The sequence below is a fragment of the Pristiophorus japonicus genome, chromosome 21, assembly GCF_044704955.1.
Source record: "Pristiophorus japonicus isolate sPriJap1 chromosome 21, sPriJap1.hap1, whole genome shotgun sequence".
NCBI classification, from domain to species: Eukaryota; Metazoa; Chordata; class Chondrichthyes; family Pristiophoridae; genus Pristiophorus; species Pristiophorus japonicus.
The window spans coordinates 68,441,946-68,460,250 of NC_091997.1; the positions used below are offsets into that span (position 1 = coordinate 68,441,946).

General features: G+C 43.6%; 1 protein-coding gene and 1 pseudogene across 4 annotated transcripts in view; one reads left to right on the top strand and one right to left on the bottom strand.

Moving 5' to 3' along the window:
• Positions 1 to 5,884: 5,884 nt before the first annotated feature.
• LOC139234222 (U2 spliceosomal RNA) lies at positions 5,885 to 6,123 on the bottom strand (annotated as a pseudogene).
• Positions 6,124 to 7,852: 1,729 nt separating this feature from the next.
• The window catches only part of hmg20a (high mobility group 20A), a 58,527-nt gene continuing 48,074 nt past the window's right edge, over positions 7,853 to 18,305 (top strand). For all 4 annotated transcript variants that reach the window (XM_070865000.1, XM_070865003.1, XM_070865002.1 and 1 more), the window contains exon 1: positions 7,853 to 7,943. The gene's annotated coding sequence lies outside the window, so the exon portion shown is untranslated. The remainder of the gene's footprint in view (positions 7,944 to 18,305) is intronic.

An 18,305-nucleotide genomic window follows, 5' to 3' on the forward strand; every position in this document is an offset into this window, starting at 1 on the left:
TAGGAATTTTCTAGATAATAACGTGTTTATAAGCACAACTATGCATCACACACAAGCAATTCAGTATGAAAGAAGCAAAGCAAAGACCTACAATGGAGCGACTCACCAGTTTCCAAGACAGAAACATTAATCCACCTGCATGAATTTAATTGTTCAGCCTGAATTGTGTAACGGGCTTCTGAACATATATGATATTGGACAAAGGAAATGGTCAACTTTGAAAGATAGAACATAACCACTATCACAGTCTAAGGATAAGGGGTAAACCATTTAGGACCGAGATGAGGAGAAACTTCTTCACTCAGAGAATTGTGAACCTGTGGAATTCTCTACCACAGAAGTTGTTGAGGCCAGTTTTTTAGATATATTCAAAAGGGAGTTAGATGTGGCCCTTAGGGCTAAAGGGATCAAGGAGTATGGAGAGAAAGCAGGAATGAGGTACTGAAGTTGCATGATTAGCCATGATCATATTGAATGGTGGTGCAGGCTCAAAGGGCCGAATGGCCTACTCCTGCACCTATTTTCTATGTTTCTAAATAGCAAGTCAATCAGCCTCTGAAAGAGAAAGAGACAGGCTAACATAATCACATTAGAAATAGGAGCAGGAGTAGGCCATTTGACCCCTCGAGCCTGCTCCGCCATTTAATATCATGGCTGATCTGATCTTGGGCTTAGCTCTACTTCCCTGCCCACTCCCCATAACCCTTCACTCCCTTATCGTTCAAAAATCTGTCTAGCTCCACCTTAAATATTTCAATTACCCAGCCTCCACAGCTCTTTGGGGTAGAGAATTCCACAGATTTACAACCCTCTGAGAGAAGAAATTCCTCCTCATCTCAGTTCTAAATGGGCGACTCCTTATTCTTAAACTATGCTCCCTGGTTCTAGAGATACGTGAGAAAAATTACTATTTATGTGATGGATACTTTTAAGGCAAAGCTGAATATGTACAGTTTATTGTGACCATTTGCTCTATAGGTTATTTTCTTCTTACATTGTTTCAAATCTAGAAACTATCACACTCTGCTTCAAAAATAACATTTGCTTCAATGGAAGAAGAGAGAAACTAAAATTTCGAATGACATTTTGAGTAAACCAGATATTGTTGACTATCAGTTACTGTGTTGATGTTATAATGAAGTATGTAATGAAGCTTTAACAGTATTTATTATGAATTGCCTCTATAATGGCTCAGTTGGTAATGGATGTGTGTGACAAGTCCATATACCAATCTGTACCGAGTCATCTGATCACACCACACTTAGCATCATCTTGCATTGGGGAAAAGGGAAGTGGTTCCACATGTGATCACTATCCAGTGACCCCTGCTGAAAGTGCACATATGGGTGATGTCACAGGCATTTGAATAGCCTGACAACATATAGATTAATGTAAAGAAAGGAAAATAAAGAAAGGCTGTTTTTATATAGCGCCTTTCACACCTCAGGACGTCTCAAAGCGCTTCAAAGCCAATGAAGTACTTTTGAAGTGCAGTCACTGTTTAATGTAGGAAACACGGCAGCCAATTTGCGCACAGCAAGGTCCCACAAACATCAATGTGATAATGACCAGATCATCTATTTTTTAGTGATGTTGATTAAGGGATAAATATTGGTCCCAGGACACCGGGGATAACTCCTCTGCTCTTCTTCGAAATAGTGCCGCGGGATCTTTTACATCCACCTGAGAGGGTGGACGAGCCTCTGTTTAATGTCTCTTCCAAAAGACGGCACCACAGACAGTAAGGAGACTTGGACAAGGTACTGAAGGGCGATAAGCTCATCAACTAGCATAAGTCAGTGCTTTCAGGAGCTCAGAAGGGAGAAATTGGGCAAAAATTAAATTACCATGCTTTACTGTTACTGCAACTCCACAGTACACCATTCAGTTTGGCTGCGTCTGTGACGCAACTTAGTATAGTGCTCACAGACTGAGTAAATCAAAATAAAATACCTTCTTCGAGAAAGGAAATGACTTAAACAAGACATACATAATGCAGTTTAAGGAAGATAAACAACCAAATTACCATCACATCATCAACGACATTATAATTACATGTCTAGCTTGTTTTGTGAATCCAATCACTAAATAACAACAGTCCCCTCGTGAGCAGCACAGGAATGCAAGTCGTTCATTGACATGCACATATTAGATGTGTATATACCATACATAATTAACACATTGATGTATGTTCTAATGTTTAATTTCAGTCTATTGATGGTTTTGTGGCAAGTGTCACTGGAAAAATAAGCAGCAGAATTGTTTTTGTTGCATTATCAATCTGGCCTGTTACAACTCACCAAGTAATTTATTTGCAGCCATGCCATTTCTCTCCAACCTTTTTTTTGCAGAATTCTATCTTTCTATTTATTAGTGTCAGCATTAACATTAGTATCAGTTCCCCAAAAGGAACTGCACCACTCAATGTAGTGCTGAGGCCATACAACAACTTGCATTTAAATAGTGCCATTAAAGTAGTAAAAACATCCCAAGGTGCTCCAACAGACAAAATTTGACACCAAGCCAAAGAAGGAGATATTCGGACAGGTGACCCATAGCTTACTCAAACAGCTAGATTTTAAGCGTCTTAAAGTAGGAGAGAAAGAAAGACTTGGATTTATATAGTGCCTTTCACAACCACCGGGCGTCCCAAAGCGCTTTACAGCCGATGAAGTACTTTTAGAATGAAGTCACTGTTGTAATGTAGGAAACGCAGCAGCCAACTTGCGCACAGCAAGCTCCCACACATAGCAATGTGATAATGACCAGATAATCTGTTTTTGTTATATTGATTGAGGGATAAATATTGGTCAGGATACCGGGGATAACTCCCCAACTCTTCTTCAGAATAGTGCCACGGGATCTTTTCCATCCACTGAAGAGAGCAGATGGGGCCTCGGTTTAATGTCTCATCCAAAAGAGATGGCACCTCCAACAGTGCAGTGCTCTGCATTGGAGTGTTAGCCGAGATCTTTTTGTGTTTATGATCCTGGAGTGGGACTTGAACCCACAACCTTTGACTCAGAAGTGAGAGTGCTACCCACTGAGCCACAGCTGACAGGGTTGTCAGTATCCATAAAACAGTATTTCAGCAATAATCAGTATCTCCATTCAAGGAGAGGGGAAAATGTGCCCATCCGAAAAAATCCATACTATCAAATAATATAACATTTTTGTAGCAATTAAGGAGTTGCATGTGGTGAGAGGAGGAGCTGATTTTGAAGTGTGTATTCAATTACTAAAGTACAGTATTTTAAGTTTTAGTGTTTATAGTTGCAGCTGAAACATTCACTAAAAAAAGAATGTGCATTTATATCGCAATCTCAGGACATCACAAAGTTTTTCACAGCGAATTCATTACTTTTGAAGCGTGGTGACTGTTGTAATGTCGGGAAGCGCGGCAGCCAATTTATGCACATTGAATTTGAAACTTCAGTAGCTTCATGTTGGCCAGCGAGGTGAAAAGGCGTGACTAGAGATTGACAAAGCATTCAATGCAGCCCATCAAAAGAAGTAAAAACAGAAAATGCTGGAAATACTCAGCAGGTCAGGCAGCATTGGTGGAGATAGAAACAGAGTTAACGTTTCAGGTTGATGACCTTTCGTCAGAACTGGAAAAAGTTAGATATGTAACAGGGTTTGAAGCAAGTGTAGGGGCAGGGAAGCACTTGACAGATATAAACATTGGAATTTAAAGAATTCGGAATCAAAGGAAGGAGTTGTATAGCATAAGAGAGTTTTCTGGTATTCATTGCCTCAGGGAATTTTCTGTTTGGGAGAGGAAATTATTAAATTAGGATCATGTGCTGATATTGTCATTTCAGAAATTAGGAATAATAGGTGCTACTAGATAAAAGAAAATTGACCATTTACCTCCGTTGATAGGTTCACTGTCTACAACAGACCAATACAGACCAGGAAGGTCCTAGGGTAAATCACCAGTCCATGGTAGAGCCATCTGATGACAGCAAGTACAGCTGTAGGGGTAGCACCCCTGGTCTAGAGAATCCAACCATTCAGTGATTTCATATTTTACCATTATTCAGTGATCACACTGTGGTCATTAAACCAATATTCATTGATCATGAAGATATGCCATCTAAACAATATACAGGTACAACGTCCCGAATCCAGAAATCCCAAAAACGGAATTTTCCGAAAACCGGACATTTGTGAGGCAGCCAAGATGGCGGCGAGGGACGAGGAAACCTGTAAAAAGACGCAGAGCCGGAGGGGAGCTGTAGGCGGCGAGAATTGGCGGGCAGCGAGGAGCGCCAACAGCGAGGTCTGAAATCTGGCAAAACCCAAAAACCGGCACGGACTCGGTCCCGAGGCTGCTGGATTTCAGACGTTGCACCTGTACCAGGTAAATTACATCCGTCGAACAGCAACCCAGGATGAGTCAACACCATTAGGGCAGGGAAAGAGGTGTACAAAAGCAACTTGTGGGTACGTTGAATTCCAAATACTCTCTCCCTCCCTGTAGGGATGCATATGGGTGCCATTTGTGGTCTCTTCCAAATATGCAGTCAAAATTTCGTACATGCAACACCAATAAATATACTATAAATAAAGAACAGAATCACACTTTATCCTTTACAATAAGCATTTTTTCAACAGGGGTCACTAGGTAACAATCAGGAGCAGGAGCTCAGGTTAATTTCTCTCACTTCCTGCATTGCAATGGGACATTGAGGTTCCCACCACTGCCTCAGCTTAATACAGATCTCAAACAATCCTGGTGGAGATGTTTCAGTTTCACACACCCAATGCATTTACCAATTATTCCATGGAGGGAGTCCATTGTTACTAACAAAAGAGCAGCAAGTCATTTTCCGCCTACCCATTCTTGGCCAAGAGAGGCTTAAAGTGAGAAAATAAAATGTAAAAATACATTAAATGTGGAAAGGTGGCAAAAGAAAATATAACTCACACTCTTTGAAATACCCCCGGGTTATCATGTCATCCTTGCTTGAGCAGATCACACGATTAAACTCTTGGTTGGGGGGACAAACTCACAAGGAGTGAGAATTAAGATAGCAGCAGACTAACTTTCAAAGAAGTCGGCTTGGATTAAACAAATACTGCATGCTGTTTGGGTTTATCCTGCTCCATTACTTTTAAAAACATCTTCACAGAGAAAGACAAGAGCAGCGATGTCGTGGGAACACCATCACCTGCAAGTTCCCCGACAAGTCACACATCATCCGTACTTGGAAATATATCGCCGTTCCTTCATCACTGGGTCATTATTCTAGAATTTCCTACCACCTTCATTGAGGGAGCACCCGCCGAGTAATAAAGGGTCAAGTGTTTCACATATATTTAGAGAGTGTGTTCCTTCAAAACACTTACTATGTGGGAATATGAAGTCAATGCTACAATGTGATATACAAATAGTGTGAACAGTATGATGATATCTTAAATATTGAGCATGTGCTTTTTATTTGATGCATTATAGAAAGACATGCATTTATATAGCGCCTTTCACTGGTCATCACAAAGCACTTTCCAGCCAATGAACTACTTTTTGAAGTGGAGTCACTGTTGTAATGTAGGAAACACGGCAGCCAATTTGCACACAGCAAGCTCCCACAAATAGCAATGTGATAATGACCAGATAATCAGTTTTTAATTACGTTGATTTAGGAATAAATATTGGCCAAGCCAAGACACCAGGGATAATACTCTTGCTCTTCTTCGCAATAGTACCATCGGATCTTTTACATCCACCTGAGAGAGCAGACGGGGCCTCAGGTTAATTTTTTTTTTTTGAAATTCGTAGCCAATCGTTCCAATTCTTTGTCAAATCACAAACGCCAGAGGTCACCTTGGGCCCATTCAAGGATCACTCTGCGCCAATGCTCTTAGCCAAAAGGCCTAGAGCCACTGCACCGTTCCTGGAAGTACTGCAATACCAGGGTCGTGCCATGGAGGTGGATGGGTCAGGTCCCCCACACACCTCCGTGGAGGTGGATGGGTCAAGCCACCCCACCCACCTCCTATTTCCAAAAAAGCAAGCATATACCTTCCTGATCCAGGGAGAACCACCTTGGGGTTATGGTGGTTACTCCCCTGCCAGGTCAGTTACGCATGATCTTAGCCAAAAGGCCGAGAAGCGATGGGGCCTCGGGTTAATGTCTCAAGCGAAAGACACTGCAGCACTGGAGTGTTAGCATAGATTTTTGTTCAAATCTCTGGAGTGGAACTTGAACCCACAAGCTTCTGACTCAGAAGTTAAGGTGCTACCAACTGAGCCATAGAGGACACATATCTTTTGCTAAATGTAACATAAAATGCTGACTGTAAAATTACATATTAGTACTGCAGCAATACAATTACCTCTGTTACTGCTGTAAAACATTTTAAGAAAACAATGCATTTCTCTCCCTCTGAATATTTTACCCGTAATTATGGGGAAGGAACAAAATACTTGAAAAAAACAACGTTAAACAGAAGGATGGGATGCTTTCTCGACCATTAAATGCTTACATTTCATGATTACTAAGTACGTGTGGCTCAGTTGGGAGCACCCACTGTGAGTCAAAAGATTGAGTTCAAGCCCCACTCCAGGGACTTGAGCACAAAAATCTAGGCTGACACTCCAGTGCAGTGCTATGGGAGTGCTGCACTGTCGGAGGTGCCGTTGTTCGGGTGAGACGTTAAACCGAGGCCCCGTCTGCTCTCTCAGGTAGGTGTATAAGGTCCCATGGCACTATTTCAAAGAAGAGCAGACGAGTTCTCCCTGGGGCCAATATTTATCCCTCAATCGACATAACAAAAACGATAAGGGGTTATGGGGAGCGGGCAGGGAAGTGGAGCTAAGTCCACGATCAGATCAGCCATGATCTTATTGAATGGCGGAGCAGGCTCGAGGGGCCGTATGGCCTACTCCTGTTCCTATTTCTTATGTTCTTATGTAGATGATTATCACATTGCTGTTTATGGAAGCTTGCTGTGCGCAAATTGGCTGTTGCGTTTCCTACAATGCAACTGTTACTCAAAGTGCAACATCCCCTGGGAATCCCTGGCCCAAGACTGCCCAAAGTGGAGGAAGAGAATCCGGGAGGGAGTTGAGCACCTCGAGTCTCGTCGCCGGGAGCAAACAGAAAACAAGTGCAGGCTGCGGAAGGAGCGGCGGCAAACCTGTTCCCACCCACCCTTTCCTTCAACCATTGTCTGACCCATCTGTAATAGAGACTGTAATTCCAGCATTGGACTGTACAGCCACCTAAGAACTCAATTTTAGAGTGGAAGCAAGTCTTCCTCGATTCTGAGGGAACTGCCTAGGATGATGATGATGACAACTGTTACTACACTTCAAAAAAGTACTTTATTGACTGTAGAGTACTTTGGGACTTCCTGAATTTGTGAAAGGCGCTATAGAAATGCAACCTTTTCTTTTCCTATTGATATGCCAAGCACTGGCTCCAAGTCGACTCTCCTCTGCCGCCCGCCGCTGTGCATCACGTGATTGTAGTTTTTTGGCTGATCGCCTCAACGCTTTCAGACCCGGGTCAAAGTTTGCCGCAAACTACAACTCCCGGCAAGCTTTGTGACATACCAGGGAGGGCAAGAAAAATACAACTCGCGGTCCCACCGCTGCCGTCAAAGAATCCGGCCACACTTTCAAGCGCGGGGTTTTTATATTAGTGGGGGAGGGAAATAATCGTTCCATCTCAGCATAAATTTAAAACGATTCATTGGACCGAGAGCAATTTTTTTGGGGGGCGGGGGAAGTGATTTTTGTTTTCATTTTTGTGAGGCGAATTTGAAAGTAGTCCCGTCACCTCCTTCCCCCGCTTTTGCATGGCGCGGAGTGGTTTGCCGGCCGCGGTCTGGGTGAAGCGGCGCTGGAGGGATTCACGCCATTTTGTTCATTTGTGGAACCCCCCCTCTAAGGAGCAGAGTGCAGCCAATAGTTGGAGGCGGCTCTTGGTCAGGTCAGTGTGAGTATGGGTGAGAGGATGCAAGGGGAATGGGCTACTGAGCACTGTCCTTTGCTAATTGAATATTTGACTCATTAAAAAAAGCCTTTGCTTGCTTTTATTTTTTTTTTAAATCACCTCATTAGTTAAGGCAGGTTTGAGGGGAGGGGGAGGGAAAAGTTGTCAAATTTCAGCCCCTCCAAACAAAAAAGATCTTTTGCTAAAAGCTGATTAAATTGCATTGTCAAAAGGAAGACTTTCATTTCTACAGCGCCTTTCACGACCACCGGACGTCCCAAAGCGCTTTACGGCCAATGAATTACTTTTGGAGTGTAGTCACTGTTGTGATGTGGGAAACGCAGCAGCCAATTTGCGCACAGCAAGCTCCCACAAACAGCAATGTGATAATGACCAAATCCATTTGTTTTAGTGATGTTGGTTGAGGGATAGATATTGACCAGGATCCTTGCCCTTCTTCGAAATAGAGTCGTGAGATTTTTTACATCCATCGATATAACGTCTCATCTGAAAGACGGCATCACCGACAGTGCAGCACTCCCTCAGTACTTCCACTGGAGTGTCAGCCTAGATTTATGTGCTCATCATCATCACAGGCAGTCCCTCAGAATCGAGGAAGACTTGCTTCCACTCTTAAAATGAGTTCATTGGTGGCTGAACAGTCCAATACGAGAGCCACAGTCCCTGTCACAGGTGGGACAGATAATCGTTGAGGGAAGGGGAGGGTGGGACTGGTTTGCCGCACGCTCTTTCTGCTGCCTGCACTTGATTTCTGCATGCTCTAGTCTTAGTTGGTTGAGGGATAATTATTGGCCAGGATACCGGAGAGAACTAACCTGCTCAACATGAGCTATGTTTGTTGTGTTATACTCCGCTAGTCTGACACTTGGCACTGCTTGTCACACTTTTTTTCTCCCCATCACTCCAATGTCTCAATGCCTTTGTAAAATTGAAGTCTGGCTTGCCTCTGCCTCTCACCCCATTCTTGCAGTTCAACAGCTTAAAACTCTGGTGTTGGATTGCTGTGTTTTAATCTAATTGGAATTGCCCTCCATAGTCTGGTTCCTGTCCTGTGCTGAATTTAGAAGGTAGCAAATGTAGATGGGCACTGTGCCTGGATGTGCAGTGAACATACATGTTATTGGCTGGGTAAGAAATGGCAGCATTGTTGTCCAGTATGTTAGCCAGATGTGTGCTAATTGCCTTTTTGATTATGAAATAAAAAAATGAATAATAGACACTGCCGGGCATGTAACCTCAATACTCATGGAGTATGCATGTGCACTTTCATCTTTTGTGCCTTTGTTGGCAAAGTGGTAAGACAAAAAGCAGAGTGTGCTTGTGCTGTTTGATTGTTGTGAGTGCTTCACTTCCTTAGTTACTGAATGGTGGTGGATGTTTGTTAAGTACATATACGCATATAAGTACATTTACCCAAACTGTGTGAGTGCATGCAAGATGTTTTGTTTTCTAGTGAATGAAAACTCAAAGGGGTTACGATAGAAATGTTCAAAATTACAAAGGTTTGGACAGATAGGGTCCCAATCATTTTCTGTCCTGTACTAAACAAAGGTGGTCATTATTTACAAATTAAGGATAACAATAGGAAATGCCGGAGGAACTTTTTTAACTAAAAGGGTGGTAAGTATGTGGAACAGATTACCAACACGGCTGGTGAGACAAGAAACCTTTCAAGACCGAGCGAGACAGATTCATGTCAACAAATGGTATTCAGGGTTATTAGAAATTAACCAAGGGAATGTTGTGGATAGGTGGGCTAGGTGGAGCAACGGTCCTCTGGCTGAACGTCACTATGTAAAATTAGCTCACGATTCCACTGAAGAATATGTGGATTTTTTTGGGAAAAAAACCCTACTTTACAGTTCCTGTCAGCTTCATTTTTAACGAGCTGGAAGTTTTTAGAATGGTTCTTTATTTTGAGTTGCCATCAAAAGGTCCCCAATGGAGGGCTCGCTACATGGGAGACCTCCCTTTATCTATTGGGGACATGGCGTGGAGGGTGTTGCATGGGGCAGTCCCGTGTAATAAGTTTCGAAGTAGGTTCTCAGACTCCCAGCCTAACTGCATTTTCTGTGGCCTGGATCAGTCTGTTCCATGTAGAGTGAGATGCCAAAGGTGGGCAGCGGAAACGTTACAGGGACACCCTTAAAGCCTCCCTGATAAAGTGCGACATCCCCACTGACACCTGGGAGTCCCTGGCCAAAGACCGCCCTAAGTGGAGGAAGTGTATCCGGGAGGGCGCTGAGCACCTCGAGTCTCGTCGCAGAGAGCGTGGAAAAATCAAGCGCAGGCAGCGGAAGGAGCGTGCGGCAAACCAGTCCCACCCACCCTTTCCCTCAATGACTGTCTGTTCCACCTGTGACAGGGACTGTGGTTCTCGTATTGGACTGTTCAGCCACCAAAAAACTCACTTCAGGAGTGGAAGCAAGTCTTCCTCGATTCCGAGGGACTGCCTATGATGATGAGAGGTTACAGCCCCTCTTCCACTATTTAAAGGGGCTGCTCCTCAATTTCTGGTTGCATTTCAATCCCACGCTCCTGATCTTTGGGCACCCGGTGCGGAGGGGAGCGGGCAGATCAGAGGACCTCCTTGTGGGACAGATCCCGCTGTACCTCATCATTCTGTAATCTCTCCCCATTTAAATAATAATTTGCTTTTTTAGTTTTCCTACCACAGTGGATAACCTCACATTTTCCCAGATAATACTCCATCTGCCAAATTTTTGCCCACTCACTGAGCCTGCCTATGTCCCTTTGCAAATTCTTTGCATCCTCCTCACAACTTGCTTTCCCACCCATCTTTGTATTATCGCATATTTAGCTACGTTACGCTCGGTCCCTTCATCCAAGTAATTTAATATAGATTGTAAATGGTTGAGGCCCCATCACTGATCCCTGTGGCACCTCACCAGTTACAGTTTACCAACCTGAAAATGACCCATTTATCCCGACACTCTGTTTTCTGTTATTTAGCCAATCCTCCATCCATGCTAATATATTACCCACAACCCCTTATCTTGTGCAGTAATCTTTTATGTGGCACCCGTTCGAATGCTTTCTGGAAATCTAAATACATGACATCTACTGGTTCCCCTTTATCCACCCTGCTCGTTACATCCTGAAAAGCAAAGTTATGTAGCTCTTTGCCATTTCCACTGCATTACAGCAAAACCACAGATTTCATTGTCCCCGAGTAGATACTCCCGTGGCTCAGTATTTTTCAACCATGTTCTCTGCGACTGCTGAGATCTTGACTCGTGCTCTATTTAGATTGCAGTGCTGCTTTTGCAAGCAATGTTGTGATCTAACATTAAACAGTAAGTGCCTCCAAAGGACAGGAACGGCACCTTGCAGGGTGATTTAATTTCTTGCATCTCGGGAGCCAAACACTGGTGGTGATAAAAGGTGCCATTGCCACCACTTGCTTTGGTGACTGTTGTTTTATTTTGTCTGGGATTTAAATTCTGCTGGGGAGGGTGTTCTGAAGTTGAGGAATTTACTTTTGTTGCATGTATTAGTACAGAATCACAGGACTCCATGATGTGCCTGACCTTGGAATTCTTGCCCCCCACAACACGGGGTCTCCCAAGGTTAGAAAATGACTGCAAAAGAAAAAAACTATGGTTTGCACTGATGAATAAAATGACGCATTTCAAAATGTATCCAAAGCCGATGTGACATACCCAGTTAATTTTCAGATTCAATAGTCTATTGATTGTTGAGTACAGTTGGTTAAACATTGAATTTCCATAAAAATGGCTGAATGCCAGTTCATTGTTTCGAAGTCTTGCTGAATGAACGGCAGCTCCATGAGATCACATTTCTGAGCAATGAGTACGTGAGTGGCCCGGCTAATAAAGTAAAGACTAATACCTCATTTCATGTTATTCGAAGAGGGCATTATTCGTAATTTTCTGTTGGATGCCTTAGAGTAACCAAAGTCGATTGGAATCTGCGGTTCTGGTTGAAGAACAATGCAATTGCAGTGAGCCATTCGTGACATTTTCATATTGGTTCTGGGGCCTTGGGGAAATCAGTGAGCAAGTGGAGGCATGTGCTCTCTCAGAACTGTACTGCCAGTTGCTATTGGGCCCATTGGAGAACTAATAGGAAACACTATATAAAAGCAGCTACCTTTGTAACCAAGAAAGATTGGACCCTAAGCAAGCTCCTTTTCTTATGGCTTAGATGCATACTAGGGCTGCCAGTTTCTGAAATAAACTTCCCGGGTTCACAAGGGTCCGTGGTCAGGAAGACGGAGTGTGTCAGGCAGAACCCGATGGTGCACTATCAATATTAAAGACAATTTTTGGCATGCATTCTGGTGGTGTGTCTTGTCAAATTATTCAGGCCTGAATTCAGGATGCTAACTAAAGAAGAAAGACTTGCATTTATATAGCGCCTTTTACCAAATCACACTGTCCCAAAGCACTTTACAGCCAATGAGATACCTTTGAAGTGTGGTCACTGTTGTAATGTAGGAAGCACAGCAAGATGCAGATAATCTGTTTTAGCAATGTTGAGGGATAAATATTGGCCAGGACACTGGCGGGGACCCCTGCTCTTCTTCAAAATAGTGCCGTGGGATCTTGTACGTCCACCTGCGAGGAGCAGACGGGGCCTTGGATTAATGTCTCATCCGAAAGATGGCACCTCTGACTGTGCAGCGCTCCCACAGTACTGCACTGGGAGCCTAGATTTTGCTCATATAAAATTTTCACAATACATTGGAAAATAGTTCAGTACCTTGCGGTCAGCAACTCCATACAAGCCTAGATTTTGCGCTCAAGCCTCTGGAGTGGAACATGAACCTGCAACCTTTTGACTCGGGTGAGAGTACTACCCACTGAGCCACGACTGACACCCATACAGTGAGCCTGATGCAGTCAGTGGTATTTTACTGCTGGTGTTATGCCAATAGAACTCGTCCTGTTTCTGGTCTTGATAACTATTAGCAGTTGTATAATGCAATGAAGTTGCTCAGTATCTAATTTCATTTTTCAACAAAAAAAAATCTAATGGGTATAGATTCCTGGTATAGATACTTCCTGGTATAGATACTGAGGTTGCAGGTTCAATCCCTGATCTGGGCTGAGTCAGTTAAATTTATGTGGGGCTGCGGATTGGGTGCTACAGTTACCCTCGGTAACTGTAGCACCCAATCCCTAGCTAGGAAGGGAAAGGTCTCCTACACCTGAAAACCTACATGTTTGGACATTGGGTGAGTATGGGAATAGACACTTGCTGCGATGACCCCCATGATAAAACTGCAGACCAATACTGTTTGACTCAAACATGAAAAGTAGCCACTCAGGAGCTACGTATTATGGAATCGATACTTGGCACCATCAGGAACAAAAATTGGGAGGAGTGAGCGAGAGAACAAGTTTAGTCTGTAAATATAACTTTTTTTAAAAGGATATCTGCCAATAGGTGGAACCAGCACAGTTGGTGTCAATGTTCCCCCTAATTTATTTTTGGGATGCAAGGTCCCTTGAACTTATGGGATTCTGAGGAGGCTCGACAGGGTAGATGCAGAGAGGATGTTTCCCCTCATGGGGGAATCTAGAACAAGGGGCCATAGTTTCAGAATAAGGGGTCGCCCATTTAAAACAGAGATGAAGAATTTCTTCTCTGAGGGTCGTGAATCTGTGGAATTCTCTGCCCCAGAGAGCTGTGGAGGCTGGATCATTGAATATATTCAAGGTGGAGATAGTCAGATTTTTGAACTATAGGGGAGTCGAGGGTTATGGGGAGCGGGCAGGGAAGTGGAGTTGAGGCTAAGATCAGATCAGCCATGGTCTTATTGAATGGCGGAGCAGGCTCGAGGGGCCAAATGGCTGACTCCGGCTCCTAATTCTTATAACAGGCTGCATGGCCCATTCAAAGTTTCACACATGTGCAAACTCTCCCATTCAAAAGCTGGTCCTGGGATGAGTGGGACCTGCACAGCTTATTGGGAACTTTGGTTAATGTATGCATATATCATTTGAGAAAAACGGGTGTGTGTGTGTGTGTATATATATTTAATATTAGTACTTGTAAAGTATTCTAAAGTCCCTTAATGACAGAACATTGTTAGTGCACTAGCATTTTGATACGCTGATGCCAGAACAGACACCACCTCCTAGATCTAATGCAGACTACTTGTCTTAATTTCGTCATTTCATTTAAATTATCTGCTCATTCTTTTTAGCACTAAATTAATATATTGTTGCATCACTTGCATTGCTTAATTGCACTTGCTAGATAATTCATAAAAGCTAACTTGATGAGTTATCAAGTGGAGATTAGCAATGGAAAATGAATTTTTCTGCAGCTCACTCTCCAAAGTATTGGCAATAAATAATCCACAATCTCCAGTGATCTAAAGTCGCAGACTCTCTGCTTCATGGGCTTCAGTCATAAGGCACAAAGAGAACAGCCAATCACAATCTGAAATAAATTGGTTGATGTCAATAAATGTTTTCACGGGGGAGTTCAGTTATACACAAATTCATTATCTACTGTATGTTGCAGAATCTGGCATTCATACAAGACCACAATCCAATCTTGGGGTTTACATTATGAAGACAAACTGCTTGCACTTTACGCTTGGTTTACAATGTTGCCTGAAAACCCTCTCCCTCAATTGGTTTACTGTCTTGCATCTTGAGAGAAGTTCAATATCCATGTGTAGTGAGTAATTGAATTGGCCTCACTGTATTTGCAAATCAGTGTTTAATGAAATCATCTATCAAAAGCAGCTCCTGGTCCTTTGAGCCTTCTCGTGCCTCTTTCATTGAGTCTTGAATGGCCAGATATATGTAGTTTGAGTAGCAGGATCCTTTTATAGATGCTTTCACAAGCTTGACGGTGTGGGCTCCCCCAGTGGTTCAACCTGCTCAGGCAGCAAATAGCTGAGCCATACACAGCAGGAAGCTCCTAGCTTCAATCCCTGAATTGTGCTGATCACGGATGGAGGAGCCATTCGTGCAACAATTGGTCACGGCCCACCCAAGTAGTAGTTCCCAATCTTGGTCGCCAACCAGCGGCATTTGCAGGATGTGCAAGCTTGGGCCTTGGATAAGAACGGGATGATGTCCTCGGAGGTTGGCTAGCCTCGATTAAGTGCAACATCCCCACCGACACCTAGGAGTCCCTGGCCAAAGACCGACCAAAGTGGAGGAAAAGCATCGAGTCTCGTCGCCAAGAGCATGCAGAAAACAAGCACAGGCAGCAGAAGGAGCGTGCGGCAAACCAGCCTCCCCACACCCCCTTTCCTCTAACGACTGTGTCCCACCTGTGACAGAGACTCTAATTCCGGTATTCCCCCACACTTCCTCACCTGCGAACTCACTTTGAGTGGAAGCAAGTCTTCCTTGATTTCGAGGGACTGCCTATGATGAGCCTGCGAACACTGACACGTGAAAAATAGGCACGACGAAAGAAGTGCGTGTACAACTGTACCTCAGCTTGAATCAGCTATTTTGGAATTGTTACCATGGCTACGATCGGCAAACACAGTAAAGGCCAAAAAACAAACCGGGGACTTTTCATCCCTATAGTCCAGAGATGTCCTTACCTACTAGGGTCATCAGGGACTTTAAAACTTTTCAAGCTAGGTTTTTTCAGATATTTCTTTGCTTTTTGGTTTCTTCAACACTGCAGAACTAACTTGCCATCTTTTTTACCCTGACTTATTTTCCGCCCATCGATATTTCTTTCTGCCAGCAGCCTGTTTGAAGTGAGGACCTCGATGAACCATCCCTCTGTCTCTCTCTAAAATTGTTGCTCAATCACTTAGAGCAACAAAAGTATAGGCAGCAGTCTGTTCACCCATACCAAACTTGAAGTAAAGGCAGTGAGAAGAACAGCAAATTCGAAGGTGGTGGCAGGAGGCAGAGAGTTGTATGAGCCACAAAGTTAAAATGGATAGGTTGTCCAGAGCAATGACAAAAGGGGAAGCTCTGCAGGAATAGATTCAATGAGAAACTGGATTAAAAAAACTCATGATGAAAAAAACAAAATAGTGACTAATAGGAGCTAAAAAAATCCTTGATGTGACCAGAAACATTCCTGATAGATTTGCAAACTTGACTGCACTTTCCCCCCCAGCTTATGATCAGCCTGTGTCACTACGTGATTGTCGGATAGTGTGGAGTAATTGCAAGATGTTCAGGAAGCAATTACAATGGAAGGGTTTTCCAGTACAGCGCTCAGTGTCCATTCCAATTGGCTAATTGCTATTGGGCAGGAAGTTCAGGCTCTCCGTTGCATTATAGCTAGATCGAGTCTGTTGTGATTTTAGAGTAAAACCCAAGACCCTTTGAGCACTAAAATCAATAATCTAAACTAGTTACAGAATAATGGGTAGTGGCTATAAATCAGAATCCTGTACAAAGTATCTGACATTATAAACTGGTATGAACCATAATATAAGATTACAGGCTCATCAGTTTACTTGGCTTATTTCCTGAAGGGGTTCAATTTTTCTTGGCCTCAACAATGATCCAGTACCTCATCTGTTCTTCAGGTGAGAGCTGAGATGGCAAATGTCAGCAGGCTATTTAATCATAAGGGTATCACAGCCAAACCTGTTCTGTTTTTACCTTTTATCCACACACACTGCAGTTTTTGCACTGTATTACAGTAAGGAATAGTTGTCAGTGTTGACTTGATGGTAGCACTTTGCCTCTGAGCCAGAGGTTATGGTTTCAAGCCCAGCTGCATCATCTAGGTTAACACTTCAGTGCCGTACTGGTAGTGCTGCTTTTTGCGAGGTGCTGTCTTTTGGGTGAGACATTAAACCAAGGCCCCATTTGCCTTCTCAAGTGGGCGTAAAACCTCCCACAGTCAGTTTAACATCAGTTGTGGGGACATTACTGGAATCTGTCATCGGGGACAGAGTGAATGAGCACTTGGTATGTGCTGATCAAAGGGAGTCAGCATGGATTTGTGAAGGGAACGTCTTACTAATCTATTTGAATTTTTCGAGGAGATCACTGATATGGTGGATAGGGGCGTGTCTATGGGTATTGTCTATAGGGACTTCCAGAAAACATTTGATATGGTTCTGTGCAAGAGTGTGTCAAAAATGTTAGTGCATAGAATTAGGAGATAACATTGTGACATGGGTTGGTAATCGTTTGGGAGATAGATCGAATAGGAATAAAAGGGGATCGTTTGGTAGGATGTGACTGATGGTTCCCAAAGATCAGTACTAGGGCGTTAGCTTTTCACCATATATCAGTATGATGAAGGAAGAGGGAATTTTATATCCAGGCTAACTAAGGAAATAAGAGATGGTATCAAATTGAAAACAAGGGCATACAATGTGGCCAAGATTAGTGGGAGGCTAAAGGATCGGGAAACTTTTAAAAGCCAGCAAAGAATTACTAAAAAAATAATGGCCCAAGTTTCCACACGATAAAAAACGGGCGCCCCTCCGAGCTGGGCGCCCGTTTTTCGCGCCGAAAACGGCGCCGGAAAAGAACCGCACGATTCTGGAGTGCCCTGCAGCTCCATGTCTGCTTGGTGTGGCGCCCAGGGGGGCGGAGCCTACACTCGCGCCGATTTTGTACGTGGGAGGGGGCGGGTACCATTTAAATTAGTTTTTTTCCTGCCGGCAACCCTGCGCGTGCGCGTTGGAGCGTTCGCGCACGCGCAGTGTGAAGGAAACATTGGCACTCGGCCATTTTTGTAGTTCTTTGTAGCTGTTTAATTTTTGAACATTTTTTAATAAAAGCACATTGCCATCAGAACATCAGCACTGAGGCTTCATGCAGCAGTGAGAAGGCTGCAGGAAGCCTCAGAAAGTTGAGGCAGTCGTTTCCCGACGGCTTCCCCCCCCCCCCCCCCCCCCGCCGTCGGGAAATAGCTGCTGAACTTGTGAGGCTTCCTGCAGCCTTCTCACTGTCTCCTCCCCCCAACCCCCCCCCCGCGGGAACGAACGGCTGCCTCAACTTGTGAGGCTTCCTGCAGCATTCTCCCTGGCTGAAGCACTTTCACACAGGTTGGAAGATGGTTTATTTAATCTTTTCTTTGCTTATAAATTTTTATTCAGGTTGGATTTATTTGTATAATATTTGTATAAGTATAAATAAGGATTTATTGTAGAATTTTATGACTTCCCTCCCCCCCCCCCCCCCCACCTCGTTCTGGACGCCTAATTTGTAACCTGCGCCTGATTTTTTAATGTGTAGACAAAGTTTTTTCAGTTCTACAAAAATCTTCACTTGCTCCATTCTAAGTTAGTTTGGAGTACGTTTTCACTGTGGAAACTTTGAAATCAGGCGTCAGTGGCCGGACACGCCCCCTTTTGAAGAAAAAATTCTGCTCCAAAGTGAAACTGTTCTA